Source organism: Notolepis coatsorum, assembly GCF_963971535.1.
Source record: "Notolepis coatsorum genome assembly, chromosome: 10".
Taxonomy (NCBI): domain Eukaryota; kingdom Metazoa; phylum Chordata; class Actinopteri; order Aulopiformes; family Paralepididae; genus Notolepis; species Notolepis coatsorum.
In genome coordinates this window covers 41,862,373-41,869,062 of record NC_140174.1, presented here as the reverse complement: position 1 = coordinate 41,869,062, position 6,690 = coordinate 41,862,373, and positions in this window count along the sequence as shown.

Here is a 6,690-nt window from a genome sequence, read left to right as displayed (position 1 = left end):
CAAAGATAAGTGTCAGGGGCCAAGCTCATTCCAACCTGGCAATAATTCTACAGGCAAATGATCAGCTGTACGAAGGAGTCTGAGCTAAAGCTCTTTCACAGCCAGCAGTTAGCTGTGTTTATAAGAGAGCACAATAAGCTTTAAATGATTGTCCAGAGTCCACCAGGGCTCCATCACGATCCAATAATAACAAGGTTGAACGGGAGGCTGTTATCAGCGCAGATGCATGCACACTGCAGCTGACAAACAATAATCATAATCATTCACGGGGGAGAAAATGTTGACTGCAGTAGCTGGTGGCGGGATCCTCTCGTTGTGTTGATGTTGCATTATTGTTTAGTGTAATTCGGTCTCACATGCCGCGTGGAGAATTGTTAATGTTCTTACCGCTTGTATGGTTTCCATTGGTAGAATAGTTGGATGTTATTGTGGTTGCCACCAAAAACAAAACTGGGACCATTGTGACTGTGGAAAAACAGAATGGAGACGGATATTAAATTACCCGCCAGACATGTTGACAAACTAAAGCTTTGTGGAAACTTGGGTCATTGGATAATATATCAGAAATTAAAAAACACACAAGACTATTGACAGATCTGAGGCATGTTTGCAGGAATGTGTGCATCAGCGCAAGCAGCACGGTCTCTCAGGCAACAGCATGACCAAACGCATCCCCATTCCTCCTCACTGAGGCTGTAATGCTCAACACTTCCACATGGTGGCGCAACACTATAGCAAGTAAAACTAGGCGGGTGGTCTACACACATGCTTCCTCGTGGCTCCATTGACAAATTGAAAGGTACAATCTATTCAGGAAGTCAGAATTGACCATAATATTGGATATTTCTAGATTTTTTGCAAAAAAATAAAAAAAATAAACGTCCTGTGTTTACGATCGCATTTGCTATTAGAGCGTTGATTTCCACACAGATTACACAGGGGATTATAGTTTCTAGCAACTCTCTAGGCGTCACATTATACCATTGGCCATATGTCCCCATGGTTATCAGTGTGTTATCATGTGATTAGAAATGAAAACACGAGACAGCGCTGTTGAAAGCCGATTATAGACATTTCCCCTCACAGTTAATAATAATAACAATGATAATAAAAATCCGCTATGCTACTTACATTGTATGATTTTAAACATATAGCATGCTTAGGGTTGTATAATCTCCCAACCCCAAGCCCCCTGTATGCATACACACACTCCTATGTTTGCGTGTAAACACAGACAGACACACCACACACACACACACACACACACACACACCACACACACGCACACACACACACGCACACACGCAGGCCAGATACGGGGTAGTAATCACCCTCTGACACTGATCCAAGAATGAGTGAGTGAGCTACGGCCGCTCGCGGCAGATCATGGGGAGAGCAATCTGCAGCAGCAGCCCTGAGCCATATCACTGGAGCATGGGGGACAACACCCACAATCTCCCTCATCCTCTATCCATCCCCCTCCCCTCCCCTCTCGCCGCTATTCTCTCCTCTCCTCTATTCTATTCTCTTCTCTCCTCTATTCTCTTCTCTCCTCTCTTCTCATATTATCACTCCCCTCAACATAAATTATATCTTTCATGTAAAAAGACATATACACACACACACACACATCACCCTCCCACACACACACACACACACACACACACACACACACACACACACACACACACACACACACACGCTCATTATGCTCATACACATGCATGAGTACACACACACATACATACAGACATACAAACAACATCATCAGGTCCTCTTCCCACACATGCACACACAGACACACAGACACACAGACACACAGACACACACACACACACACACACACAACACACACACGTGCCACCATCCACCAGGAGCAGTAGCTCCTAAGCTCTTCTGTGCTCACACACCCACCAGCGTCTCAGCTGACTGAGTGCAATCATTCCCTCATTCTCTCCTGTAGAGAGGAGGAGAAGGTGAGGGGGGGGGGGTCTTGTAGAGAGGAGGAGAAGGTGAGGGGGGGTCCTGTAGAGAGGAGGAGAAGGTGAGGGGGGGGGGGCTCCTGTAGAGAGGAGGAGAAGGTGAGGGGGGGGGGGCTCTGTAGAGAGGAGGAGAAGGTGAGGGGGGGGGGGGCTCCTGTAGAGAGGAGGAGAAGGAGAGAGGGGGGGCTCCTGTAGAGAGGAGGAGAAGGTGAGGGGGGGGGGGCTCCTGTAGAGGGGAGGAGAAGGTGAGGGGGGGGGGCTCCTGTAGAGAGGAGGAGAAGGTGAGGGGGGGGGGCTCCTGTAGAGAGGAGGAGAAGGTGAGGGGGGGGGGGCTCCTGTAGAGAGGAGGAGAAGGGAGGCTCCTGAGGAGAGGATGGCTCCTGTAGAGAGGAGGAGAAGGTGAGGGGGGGGGCTCCTGTAGAGAGGAGGAGAAGGTGAGGGGGGGGGGCTCCTGTAGAGAGAGGAGAAGGTGAGGGGGGGGGCTCCTGTAGAGAGGAGAGAAGGTGAGGGGGGGGGGCTCCTGTAGAGAGGAGGAGAAGGTGAGAGGGGGGGCTCTCCTGTTGGTTCAGAGGAGAAGGTGAGGGGGGGGCTCTCTGTTGGTTCAGAGGAGAGGTGGGGGGGCTTTTGTGGTTAGAGAGGGGGAGGTGAGAGGGGGGGGGGCTCTCTGTTGGTTCAGAGGAGGAGGAGGTGAGAGGGGGGGGGCTCTCCTGTTGGTTCAGAGGAGAAGGTGAGAGGGGGGGCTCTCTGTTGGTTCAGAGGAGGAGGAGGTGAGGGGGGGGGGCTCTCCTGTTGGTTCAGAGGAGGAGGTGAGAGGGGGGGGGCTCTCCTGTTGGTTCAGAGGAGGAGAAGGTGAGAGGGGGGGGCTCTCCTGTTGGTTCAGAGGAGAAGGTGAGGGAGGGGGGGGCTCTCCTGTTGGTTCAGAGGAGAAGGTGAGGGAGGGGGGGCTCTCCTGTTGGTTCAGAGGAGAAGGTGAGGGAGGGGGGGGCTCTCCTGTTGGTTCAGAGGAGAAGGTGAGAGGGGGGGGGGGCTCTCCTGTGGTTCAGAGGAGAAGAAGGTGAGAGGGGGGGGCTCTCCTGTTGGTTCAGAGGAGAAGGTGAGGGGGGGGGGGGGGGCTCTCCTGTTGGTTCAGAGGAGAAGGTGAGAGGGGGGGGGGGCTCTCCTGTTGGTTCAGAGGAGAAGGTGAGAGGGGGGGGGGCTCTCCTGTTGGTTCAGAGGAGGAGGAGTGAGAGGGGGGGGCTCTCCTGTTGGTTCAGAGGAGGAGGAGGTGAGAGGGGGGGGCTCTCCTGTTGGTTCAGAGGAGAAGGGAGAGGGGGGGGCTCTCCTGTTGGTTCAGAGAGGAGGAGGTGAGAGGGGGGGGGGCTCTCCTGTTGGTTCAGAGGAGAAGGTGAGAGGGGGGGGCTCTCCTGTTGGTTCAGAGGAGAAGGTGAGGGGGGGGGGGGCTCTCCTGTTGGTTCAGAGGAGGAGGTGAGAGGGGGGGGGGCTCTCCTGTTGTTCAGAGGAAAAGGTGAGAGGGGGGGCTCTCCTGTTGGTTCAGAGGAGGAGGAGGTGAGAGGGGGGGGCTCTCCTGTTGGTTCAGAGGAGAAGGTGAGAGGGGGGGGGGCTCTCCTGTTGGTTCAGAGGAGAAGGTGAGAGGGGGGGGGCTCTCCTGTTGGTTCAGAGGAGAAGGTGAGAGGGGGGGGGGCTCTCTGTTGGTTCAGAGGAGAAGGTGAGAGGGGGGGGCTCTCCTGTTGGTTCAGAGGAGGAGGTGAGGGGGGGCTCTCCTGTTGGTTCAGAGGAGGAGGTGAGAGGGGGGGGCTCTCCTGTTGGTTCAGAGGAGAAGGTGAGAGGGGGGGGGCTCTCCTGTTGGTTCAGAGGAGAAGGTGAGAGGGGGGGGCTCTCCTGTTGGTTCAGAGAGAAGAAGGTGAGAGGGGGGGCCTCTCCTGTTGGTTCAGAGGAGAAGGTGAGAGGGGGGGCTCTCCTGTTGGTTCAGAGGAGGAGGTGAGAGGGGGGGGCTCTCCTGTTGGTTCAGAGGAGAAGGTGAGAGGGGGGGGGGTCTCCTGTTGGTTCAGAGGAGGAGGTGAGAGGGGGGGCTCTCCTGTTGGTTCAGAGGAGAAGGTGAGAGGGGGGGGGGCTCTCCTGTTGGTTCAGAAGAAGGTGAGAGGGGGGGCTCTCCTGTTGGTTCAGAGGAGAAGGTGAGAGGGGGGGGGGGCTCTCCTGTTGGTTCAGAGGAGAAGGTGAGAGGGGGGGGGGGCTCTCCTGTCGGTTCCGGCGTTTGAGCATTCTGAGCAAAGAAGCTTTTCTTTTTATAATACACTTCAAAGATGAATGATGCTCATGAGGTATTCAGCGGAAAGGTATTTAGTCTAAGGTAGAACGCAAACCTTAGAATTGAAAAGATACGCACTGACGTTGCATTGATATTGGCCTATTACTGAGGCAGAGCAAGACTGACTCCCTGCCCTAGCTTCCACAATACTGCAGTGTGTGTGTGTGTGTGTGTGTGTGTGTGTGGTGTGTGTGTGTGCGTGTGTGTGTGTGTGTGTGTGTGTGTGTGTGTGTGTGTGTGTGTGTGTGTGTGTGTGTGTGTGTGTGTGTGTGTGTGTGGTGTGTGTGTGCGTGCGTGCGTAGCCTTGCAGCTGCAGTGACAACAAAGCCCAGCCCAGTATCAGGATAGTCAATGGAGACACTGTGTGAGGCTGGAGCTTCCTACGCTGTGTTGTGCCGCAGTGTCCTGTAATGTGTTCAGGACAGCATGGGAATGTAGAGGCAGCAGGCAGGAGGAGAGGAGAGGAGGAGGAGCAGGGAGGGGAGAGGAGAGGAGAGGAGAGGAGAGGAGAGGAGAGGAGAGGGAGAGAGGAGAGAGAGGAGAGGAGAGGAGAGAGAGGAGAGAGGAGAGGAGAGGAGAGGAGAGGAGGGGAGAGGAGGCGAGGCGCTCCCTGGCCTGTCACTGACTGCTGTAGCAGCCGGGTAGGGGAGCGGTGCACAAGGTCTGGGTCAATAATATTTCCTGGAGAGATTAATAAACCCTGACGTGTCGAGTACCCCAAGCCGCCGCCCCCCCCCCCCCCCCCCCCCAACCCTGAGGAAAGACTGATGAGAGAATTCTAATGAGGACGTGGACAGGAGCCCCCCCTCCTCCTCCTCCCCTACTCTCCTCAACGCTCCTTTCGCCTCCCTGTGTAAATGTCACCGGCTGGGACCGGGAGGGGGGGGGGGGGGGGGGGGGGGGGGGGGGGGCATGCTTTGTAGAGAGACTCAGCTGAGTTTGAACTGTACTGCATATGTGGTGTGTGGGAATATATATATATATATATATATATATACTGTACAGTATACAAGAGGATACATGGTCTATGTAGGTCACTTGAGGGTTTTTTGTGATGTGGGAAATACAATCACAGCAGTGTTTGGGACTTTCCACTACGTGAGAAGTGTTCCCTTTTCTGTGTGCTGTCTCTGTGTGTTATTTTTGTGTCTGTGTGTGCGCGTGTGTGTGCGCGTGTGTGTGTGTGTCTGTGTGTGCGCGTGTGTGTGTCTGTGTGTGTGTGTGTCTGTGTGTGCGCGTGTGTGTGCTTAGGAGGAGAACCAGCAGCCCACTCAGTGCTCTTAGCCAGACCCCTGGTCTAGGGTCGAGCATCACGGCTCTGTATAGACGCCCTCCAGTCCCTGGATCTATCTTCCCCTTTCCGCCCGTAAACAACCCCCCAACACCCCCCCCCCCACACCCCCAAGGACGTCACCCTGTCATGGCCACATCCTCCGCTTCCATCTCCAGCCGCTCCGGGGGGGGAAATATACACCCCCCCCCCCCCCTGCTCCTCCAGCTCTCCCATTCTGTCAAGTCACTGGTCCCCACCTCCATCTCCGATCACCCACACAGGACCTTCTCTCCTCCCCCTTCTGTCTCTGTGGGGAATATCCCTTTCTCATAACTATAAATACTCTTGCTTTCCATCCCTCCGGATATCCCATCTTCTCTCTCTCTCTCTCTCTCTCTCTCTCTCTCTCTCTCTCTCTCTCTCTCTCTCTCTCTCTCTTTCACCAACTCTCTCTCCTCCCTCTCTAAACAAGCACAAAGCAGCCTAGACCATCACCAGCCTCCACACTGCAGACCACACTACTATTAGTCATCATTTAACGTGGGGCAGACTGTGGGCAAGCAGCGGTCATCGTAACGTACTTATACACACTTATATATACTGTATGTAACATACTTATACACACTTATATATACTGTATGTAACATACTTATACACACTTATATATACTGTATGTAACATACTTATACACACTTATATATACTGTATGTAACATACTTATACATACTGTATGTAACGTACTTATACACACTTATATATACTGTATGTAACGTACTATACTGTATGTAACGTACTTATACACACTCATATATACTGTATGTAACATACTTATACACACTTATATATACTGTATGTAACGTACTTATACACACTCATATATACTGTATGTAACATACTTATACACACTTATATATACTGTATGTAACGTACTTATACACACTTATATATACTGTATGTAACATACTTATACACACTTATATATATATACTGTATGTAACGTACTTATACACACTTATATATACTGTATGTAACGTACTTATACACACTCATATATACTGTATGTAACATACTTATACACACTTATATATACTGTATGTAACGTACTTATACACACTTATATATACTGTATG